This window comes from Cydia strobilella, chromosome 17 (genome assembly GCF_947568885.1).
Source record: "Cydia strobilella chromosome 17, ilCydStro3.1, whole genome shotgun sequence".
Classification (NCBI taxonomy): Eukaryota; Metazoa; Arthropoda; class Insecta; order Lepidoptera; family Tortricidae; genus Cydia; species Cydia strobilella.
In genome coordinates, this window is record NC_086057.1 from 5,052,983 (window position 1) to 5,061,307 (window position 8,325).

Here is an 8,325-nt window from a genome sequence, read left to right on the forward strand (position 1 = left end):
AGTTATGAGAGCTTTTTAAAGTAGCTGTCAACGCTTGTTGGCAGTTACTATAAAATACTTGTATCTCGTAATGTCATGTTATGTCTCGTGATTTTTGGAGTACATACATTGCTGCTCGGTAAATTTTTAAAAAATCAATTACGAGGCATACGGGGTCAAAGTTAATTGTCACTTAAAAAACTTCCTGATTAATGATTACATGGATAAATTATATATCTGGATTAATTTATTGCCCCTATTAGATTTACACACTGTATGGAACGTACTGTATAGGTACGTTATTGCGATCTAGTTCTAACGCATAGCTGAGCCTCTTACGCAGCGTACGACGTAGGCGAACAAGACGCGAACGCGAAGCGGCATCAATCCTTTGATACCTATAGAACTGTCCTACGTGGGCGATCTCGTTGCGAACGCGTACGCCGTGGGCCCGCCGCGCCGCTTCGCGTTCGCGAGTTGTTCGCTTACGTAAGACGTAGTATAGATTAGCAAGTTTTGAGGCAACGGAAGCATTTTAAGTTTTACGGAAAACCGGTTAAAGACAACGTATTGAGCGGGAATTCACGCGCCTAATTTATTACTATGAAACTAATGTTTCGCAGTGTATTATCATGAACACAGGGATGGTATTGAGCATTTTAACTATGTAGGATCAAAACTACAACAAACAAAGACAAACAACAAACAAAGACAAAGAGTGCCCGTTACTGAGTCACATCACAACACGTCAGTTAACCGTGGATCGACTTTATGCAATCTATCAATAATAACACAATCAGAATATTAAGACGATATCGGAGTCTAGTTTCTAAGTGCATTATCCATCAGCTTTGAGCTTCAGACAGACTAGTAATACAATTTTGATTAGCAATAACACCAATCAATATAGTTACCAACTGCAGTACGATAATACAGCTTTGAGAACTGTCTGCAAATAAAGTATAAGTCCTATGATTCTTGATTAACTACGGGACACGTGTAACTTCTAAGCTGGATTTCATGCTGTTCACACACTAACAACTTCATGAAAAAAATTGCCTAACTTATTGATTAGTATTTTTTTTTTACATATGTACAACAAGTAAATATTTTAAACAACACATATGTATATAAATTGAGTAATCCAAAAAATAACTAATCAAACAAGGGCGTCCACTACCTGGCGCGGGTGCACGGAGCGCGTGCACGCACGCGCGGGTTCCATAGGTAGGTTCCGGGTAGGTAAAATCCGTAGCACGCTTCCGCGCCTATTTTTCCTCATACTAATTTTCGTTGATCCGCTCACCCGCTACGCTAGCTAGCGGACGCCTTAATAAAGAAATAAATTTTGATCAATATCTTAAAACCAATATTTCTGTTACAACCCGACTTGTTGGTCATTAGATATATCACAAACATAGTTCGCAAGTAAATTTTGTTACTGATGCAAAATTTCTTTCAGTGTTGTGTCGTAGCAGTAGCGACAGAATGAACAAATAAAACCAAGTAGATACATCGGAGTACATTAGTATTTTTTATGCATCACTCTCTGTATGATAAGTTGATAACACATGAGGATTCGAAGCACGGGCAGATAGATAACCATGTCACTCCGCACGCCACCGCTGATATTGGCGTTAGTGTATGAATCGTCCTAGTATTTCATTATTATGTAAGAAATAAGTAGATTAAATAAGCAAGTTGATGCAATATTGTATTCCTGACTACTTTTCTCAATGTATTTTATCTGAGACTTAGACTACTTAGATTTTAAATAGTAAGTGTGACGTTCACCTCATGATCACGCTCGTACTTATTACTACTTATGCAACCTTTCGGTTCGAGTAAGATGCAGTGGTAATGGGCGCTGTTGACATTAGTGAGAATAAATGTTCTACAGCAATCGCAACGCCAAACGACCATTCCCTGTTTCTATCGAGCCATAACCGTGTACAAAGTCCGACAACAAAATAGTATCAAAACTCAGCGCACCGAAAAAACACCTAGAGTAGGTACGGAAGTGGCTGAAATGAAGTGGTTGCCAACGCCGGATAAGCGAAATGACTTTCCGGTCCCGGCGGCGTCGTAAAACTCAACGCATGCATTTAATTTCGGGAGTTATTTTACTATATGTACGTGAGAATACATGGTGGACACTTTACATTTTTACCAGGGAATATGAGTTTCGCTAGTACCTGACCCGTTTTCATTTGTTTACACGGCCTGTAAAAAGCGCTCGTAAATGTTGTGCAATGGTGACTAGTGTTGTTTATAATAACTGAGGACTCAGGACATGGCTTTGTGATGCAGAGTCGATGAGTCGTGAATTAAGGAATTAATGAAGAATGATTAGTAAATATAGTGTTACAATCTCACCGCTCATAAAAAGCTTTTAAGACACATTAAAGTCTTAAAGGATAAAGATAAAAAAAAATTATCTTATATTTATTAAAGTCTTATTTAAATATAGCACAGATTAACAAAAAAAAATAGTTATTGCACATCTGAGTTGTATATATGCCACGTATTCACACCAGTCCAGTTACGTTTAAAAAATGTAAATTACGTTCAGAATTTAATGATAATCACTCGAACATGACAGTGGCAGGAAAGATAAACAGACTGAAGACAAGTTAAGTGTTAGCAACGCTCTCGCTGTCGGAGGTTAATCTTGCTGTTTACTTTCATAAGCTCATATATACATAAACAATGTTTTTGTAAAATAATTTTTAGCGCAAACACAATAAAGATCAGATTTCAAGTAATTTGGAATAGAGTTACGAGGTTAGAATGATAAATAGTCGATTGTTGACATAAAACTAATGAGAAGCATTTAATTACAGATATTAATAGCTCTCTTAGCTCGGCATTAATCTGAAATTAAAGCAAAACCTAAAGTGATAATTCATTTTTGGTTTTGCTAGCCATTTCAACGGTAAATCTGAAATAAACCTATCCAAATTAATTAAACGTGGTTATTTGGTTAGGCGGCGAAGTGAAATTTAATTATTTGAATACTTGCTTACTCGTAAATGAAATATTTGCTGTACTTATAGTAAAAATCGGCCAAGTGCGAGTCGGATTCGCGCACCGAGGGTTCCGTACTATTTAGTATTTGTTGTTATAGCGGCAACAGAAATACATCATCTGTGAAGATTTCAACTGTTTAGCTATCACGGTTCATGAGATACAGCCTGGTGACAGACAGACAGACGGACAGACGGACAGTGCCGGAGTCTTAGTAATAAGGTCCCGTTTTTACCCTTTGGGTACGGAACCCTAAAAATGAGAAAATAAAATATAATACTAAATAGGTACCTACAGAGTGACATTAAAGATGTCATTACAGTCAATGTTATATACTTTCATAGAACATAATAACATACTCTTAGTAGGTAACTCATAATGTTTAAAGTTAATTTGAGTTGACGAAGCACGATCTAGATAAATACTTACCTAATACTAGCTCTTTATACCTAAGATGGACTATTTACCTACCTAACCCTTATAATTAAAAACAGCTATAAAAAGTAATTAAATAAATTCAGTTGTATTTGTATCTAATTTAAAGAAATCTCACTTGATTGTCTACGACTGGCGGAGAGTGGTTTTGTAAATCTAAGGGATTCCTTTTTACGAAAACCTCATATTAAAGTCTATATATTTGGCAAAAGGTACAAAATAATGTTAAATAGGTACTAATCTTTTTCTTCTTCCTCTTGTTATCCCGGCATTTTCCATCTGAGCCTGCATCTGAGCCTGGGGTCCGCTTGAAAACTAATCCCAAGAATTAACGTAGACACAAATTTTTAAGAAACCGACTGCCACCCCTTCCAACCCTGAGGGGAAACTAGGCGTTATTGGGATTAGTCCGGTTTCCTCAAGATGTTTTTCCTATATTTCGTACATACTTACATAAGTTCCGAAAAACACATTGGTGCGAGCCGTGGTTTGAAGCCGCGATCTCCGGATTGAAAGTCGCACGCTCTTACCGCTAGGCAACCAGCGGTTATAACTCTACCTATATAGGTAGGTACGGTGACATTTCAAACATTCGTCCGCCATATTGCCATTTCTTGACAGGTTAGGCATCGAAGGCACAGACCTTCGGCATTCATGATTGAAAATTGTGTATAAATATTTTAAACGACTATTAAACTAATCAAATTAAATATTTTTACACACAAACAAAAATATCAAATTATAAACGTCAGTATTTTAAAGGTAAAACTCCTTTTTACTTTGACTCTATACAAAGTATTTTACTTATAACTTATAACCTACTTGGTTCGTATGAGTAAGTGACATAATGAAAATAATAAGTTATAGCTTTTTTTTACTATCCATAACTCCCGCCGGAACAATATAGGCTTTTACCCTTCAGTATACCTGCATGAAATAAGATTTTTTCGAGCAAGTGTGATGAAAAAACTGACCTCGTCTATTTTGATCAAGTTTTCACACACAGCACTTAAAAACAACACTAAGAAAAGCGCCCAACAAATCAAGCTCAGGTAAAGCCATTCCCGTACATACAAAGGGCCGCAAACACAGGTGTGTGCTCTGTTTGCCGGGAGCAAACGTCCGTCCTTCGCGATGTTTGCGCTCTGCGGGACCGCAGATGCTAGTGGGACTAATTACATTGACTAGTCGAGTACTAAGTAGCAAACACACTTTTGTGATTTTGAGTACAAAAACAGTCCTGATTGTAGATCGCAGTTAAACATTTTTGGAAATGGCGAGGCGAATGAACAGAATACACAGGCAGAGGCATGTTTTTTCGCGTTCGCTTATTCACCTCATCAAACTTGCGCGAATGTGTAACTGCGGGGATGATCCAGTTCAATAAGTCGAGAAATGCTTACGTGAGCAACCATAATTTTTACAACTACCGTAACTAGGAAAAAATATGATAAGCTAGGGTGTTTACATTTGCAAATTCACCATAAGTTACTTGCGTAAGTTACTTACGTAAGTAAAACTTACAAGTGTAAATCCGGCCTTATTATATTAAGACAATGATACTTAGTTTAAAATAAAATACATACATAGCTGTAAATTAACCCATTATGGCGCTGAATTATAAATTAACATTTTAAAAGTGCTACTTACCTATTAGTGCTACGAAATTAGAGTTGCAATTATTTAACCAAGAAATTAACTTAGCCTTGAGCCTGCCGCTGTCCATCTAAGTATACTTCTGATAATTCTTACTTCAAATTGCTAAACGTGTGCTGACTATATGCAATCCCATCTATCTGTAATCTTACGGACTCGTGCCTGTCTCACGCTTTCTACGAGTAATAATTGTGTTACAAACGTGATGCGTTTGAGTCTGATTCAATTTGGGAAAGGGACGTAGTTAGTATGTAGGTAGATATATAACGCGCTATTGAAGATTGTCATATTTTTTTCTTATCAAAACGAGGACTGCCTCTACAATTAATTCAACATACTAGCAAAGAGGCATCGATTTAATTAATAACAAAAACAAAGGACTCCCTACTTATTCAGAACCTTTTTCAGCCGAAATGAAAAGCGGAATGTTCGCTTTGTAGCCGCAACTCGTAAGCCGTAGGCAGGAACGTACCTAATAAATCTCTTTCACTTTTTAGGTCTGTACGTTAATCCGACCGCATGTCGACTCCCTTCGACAAAAAAATCTGTCCCAGAAAATTTGCATCAGAATAGTAGGCAGTTGTTTCGAAGGGAGCCTCCTGCGGCAGCCGCAAAACCACGATTTACATAATATTTTCATGTAAACCACAAAATATACAAGAGCGGGCATCCTACTACATATAGTTGGTCAAGCAAATCTTGTTAGTAAATAGGAACAAAAGTAACTATACTCATCCTTTTCTTTTGGGTGCTAGTACTAGTGTAAGACAAAGATAGTATGATTTTCTCTGTCTATGTTTGAAATGAGACAGTCCCTTGACAAACTATACATAAACTCTCCAAATTATTCTGTCACAAAAAACCCTTTTCTTCCAAGCCCTTTACTTTTGCAAATTAGGACATTAAAACTTACACAACTCATTTTTGTATCACTTTTAAACGAGCAATTTGATGTCATAATCTGGCAAAAATTATAGCATATAATCGTCCAAGTCGGGTCGGAAATGACTTTTCAGTTACCCCTTTTTAAGCAAAACTGGGAATCAGGGGCTTATTGACCTTTACTGCACCTTTGAAGTGAGAGTTAATTAAATTTCTTCTGCTTACCTACATTACAAAGGAAATTTAAATTATGAACGTGCACGAAAAACATTAATCGATAAACAGGAAAGACTGTACGCGGCCCAAAATTAACGTTTAATTTTGTAAAATGTTTGGTAGTTTAGCGATGGAAATTTATAAAGTATAATAAACAGTATACAAACTTGAGGAATGTACCTATAGGTATACGCCTTTATTCTGTGATACAAATGTGGGTAGGTTTGTTCGTAGTAAGTAGGTAGGTACTAGGGCTCGCGGTCGCGTCCGGGTTTCGTGTACCCTTCGCCGGGGCCCCGTTCATGTGTTACAAGAAACCGGATTTGTGGCCCGTTCGGAACGGGTAATTAGGGTCCGTGTAATTAAAGTCCGTGTAACCGTGTTACCCGTGTGTCCAGATCCACGGATATTAATTACACACGGGTCCGGCCCGTTCTCGACGTATAGTGACGATCGGACGCGTTCTTTATAAGAGCGAAGAATCACAAGTAAACAACAATAACACATTAATAATAACAAGCAAAACAAAAAAAAAAACAGAACCGCGAGGACGCAGGTCCGTTCCTGTTTCCCGAACCCACTACACGGGCACGTCTGACTTAGACGGGTTCGTGTAGTTCAGACGCTTAGCACCGCCGGGCCAAGAACACGGACGCACGGGTTGGCGTGTAGCACGGATACCGGGAGCCCTAGTAGGTACAGGTACCTTATTTAAGACATACCTATTTATTCCTAAATAAATAAAAAATATATATCGTTATTCTATTTCATAAAATATAGGCTGGCAAAATACAATATTTTAGTTTTCATGGGACCGTATCTCTGTAATTCGCCTGATTTGATACTACCTATATACTTTCTAATTAAAAAAATCTTTCAATCTCTTATGCTTGCGTAAAGTTTAAGTCGCTAACTCAAAAACTGGCTGACTGGAAAAAACTTTCACTCAATAAATGAATTTTATTTAGTATTTAGGCCTGTACGAGTATGTTAAAAAATAATATATGTTTGAGTTAGTTTTTAAGAAAAATTTGAAGTATCATTAGTAAAGTTATACCCAATGTTTTGGCAAATAAAGTACTAAAAATTATTTTTCTTCGTCTTCTTTTGCAAATGTATTTCATAATATTACTGTATCTGTCTAGTTATACAAGCGTACGCGTAAAAACATCTATAATTGTTTTTTTTTTTACTTTTATATATCTATGAGCTACGTAAGTTATAGTAATTTGTAGTTTCTTCGTTAATCAATCAATCGTAACTACAGTTATTAGTTTTTGTTATTTCTTTTTGTTACTCAGAAAAATGTTTATACGAATACAAAAAGTTTCAATTCACCTTAACAAGATTTAATTACAGTCAATCATCGTCAAGAGTTCTCAAACAGACGAACGAAATAAAAGGTCAGTGGAATAAGTGTACCTAGAGGGTAAGGTTTAGGGGTGTCTAAAGAGCCCTTTGGAATTAAGAAATGAAAACCTCCTTTGCTTAATTGGAAGCACCGGTGCTACATTTAAACTTCTTAAGTACAATAAAATATAATTAATTAAATATAATAAATAAAATCTTATACCGTTAAACGGGCAATTCTTGTATATTTATATATGTCGGGGAACTCGGAAACGGCTCTAACGATTTCGATGAAATTTGCTGTATGGGGGTTTTCGGGGGCGAAAAACGGATCTAGCTGGGTCTTATTTCTGGGAAAACGCGCATTTTAGAGTTTTTACGTGTTTTACGAGAAAAGCTTGGTCTCCCGGATATTTAACCGCCCACAATCACTCTGCTTTGCCTAAAGGTTGACTGGAAGAGAATGCCTCATGGATTTAAGTCCCCCTTTTGTACTCTAAAAAAAATTAAAATTTTAACTGTTTATTACATGTAAAGTTTTCTTTTGTGCAATAAAGGTAAAATAATTCAACTATAACTGAAAAAAACCTCCACGTTAGAAAGCTTTTAAGTTTAACAGGTACTTAAGCTAAAACAACCACGTATTGAGTCCCACAACATCGAATCCAGCGTCGAGGAAGGCCTCGACTAAAATAAACCTTGACGCCAGGAAAAGAATTTGGTGGAAGATAAAGGAACACACGAAAAGTAATAAAGACCCACCAGTTTGACCTAAGGTCG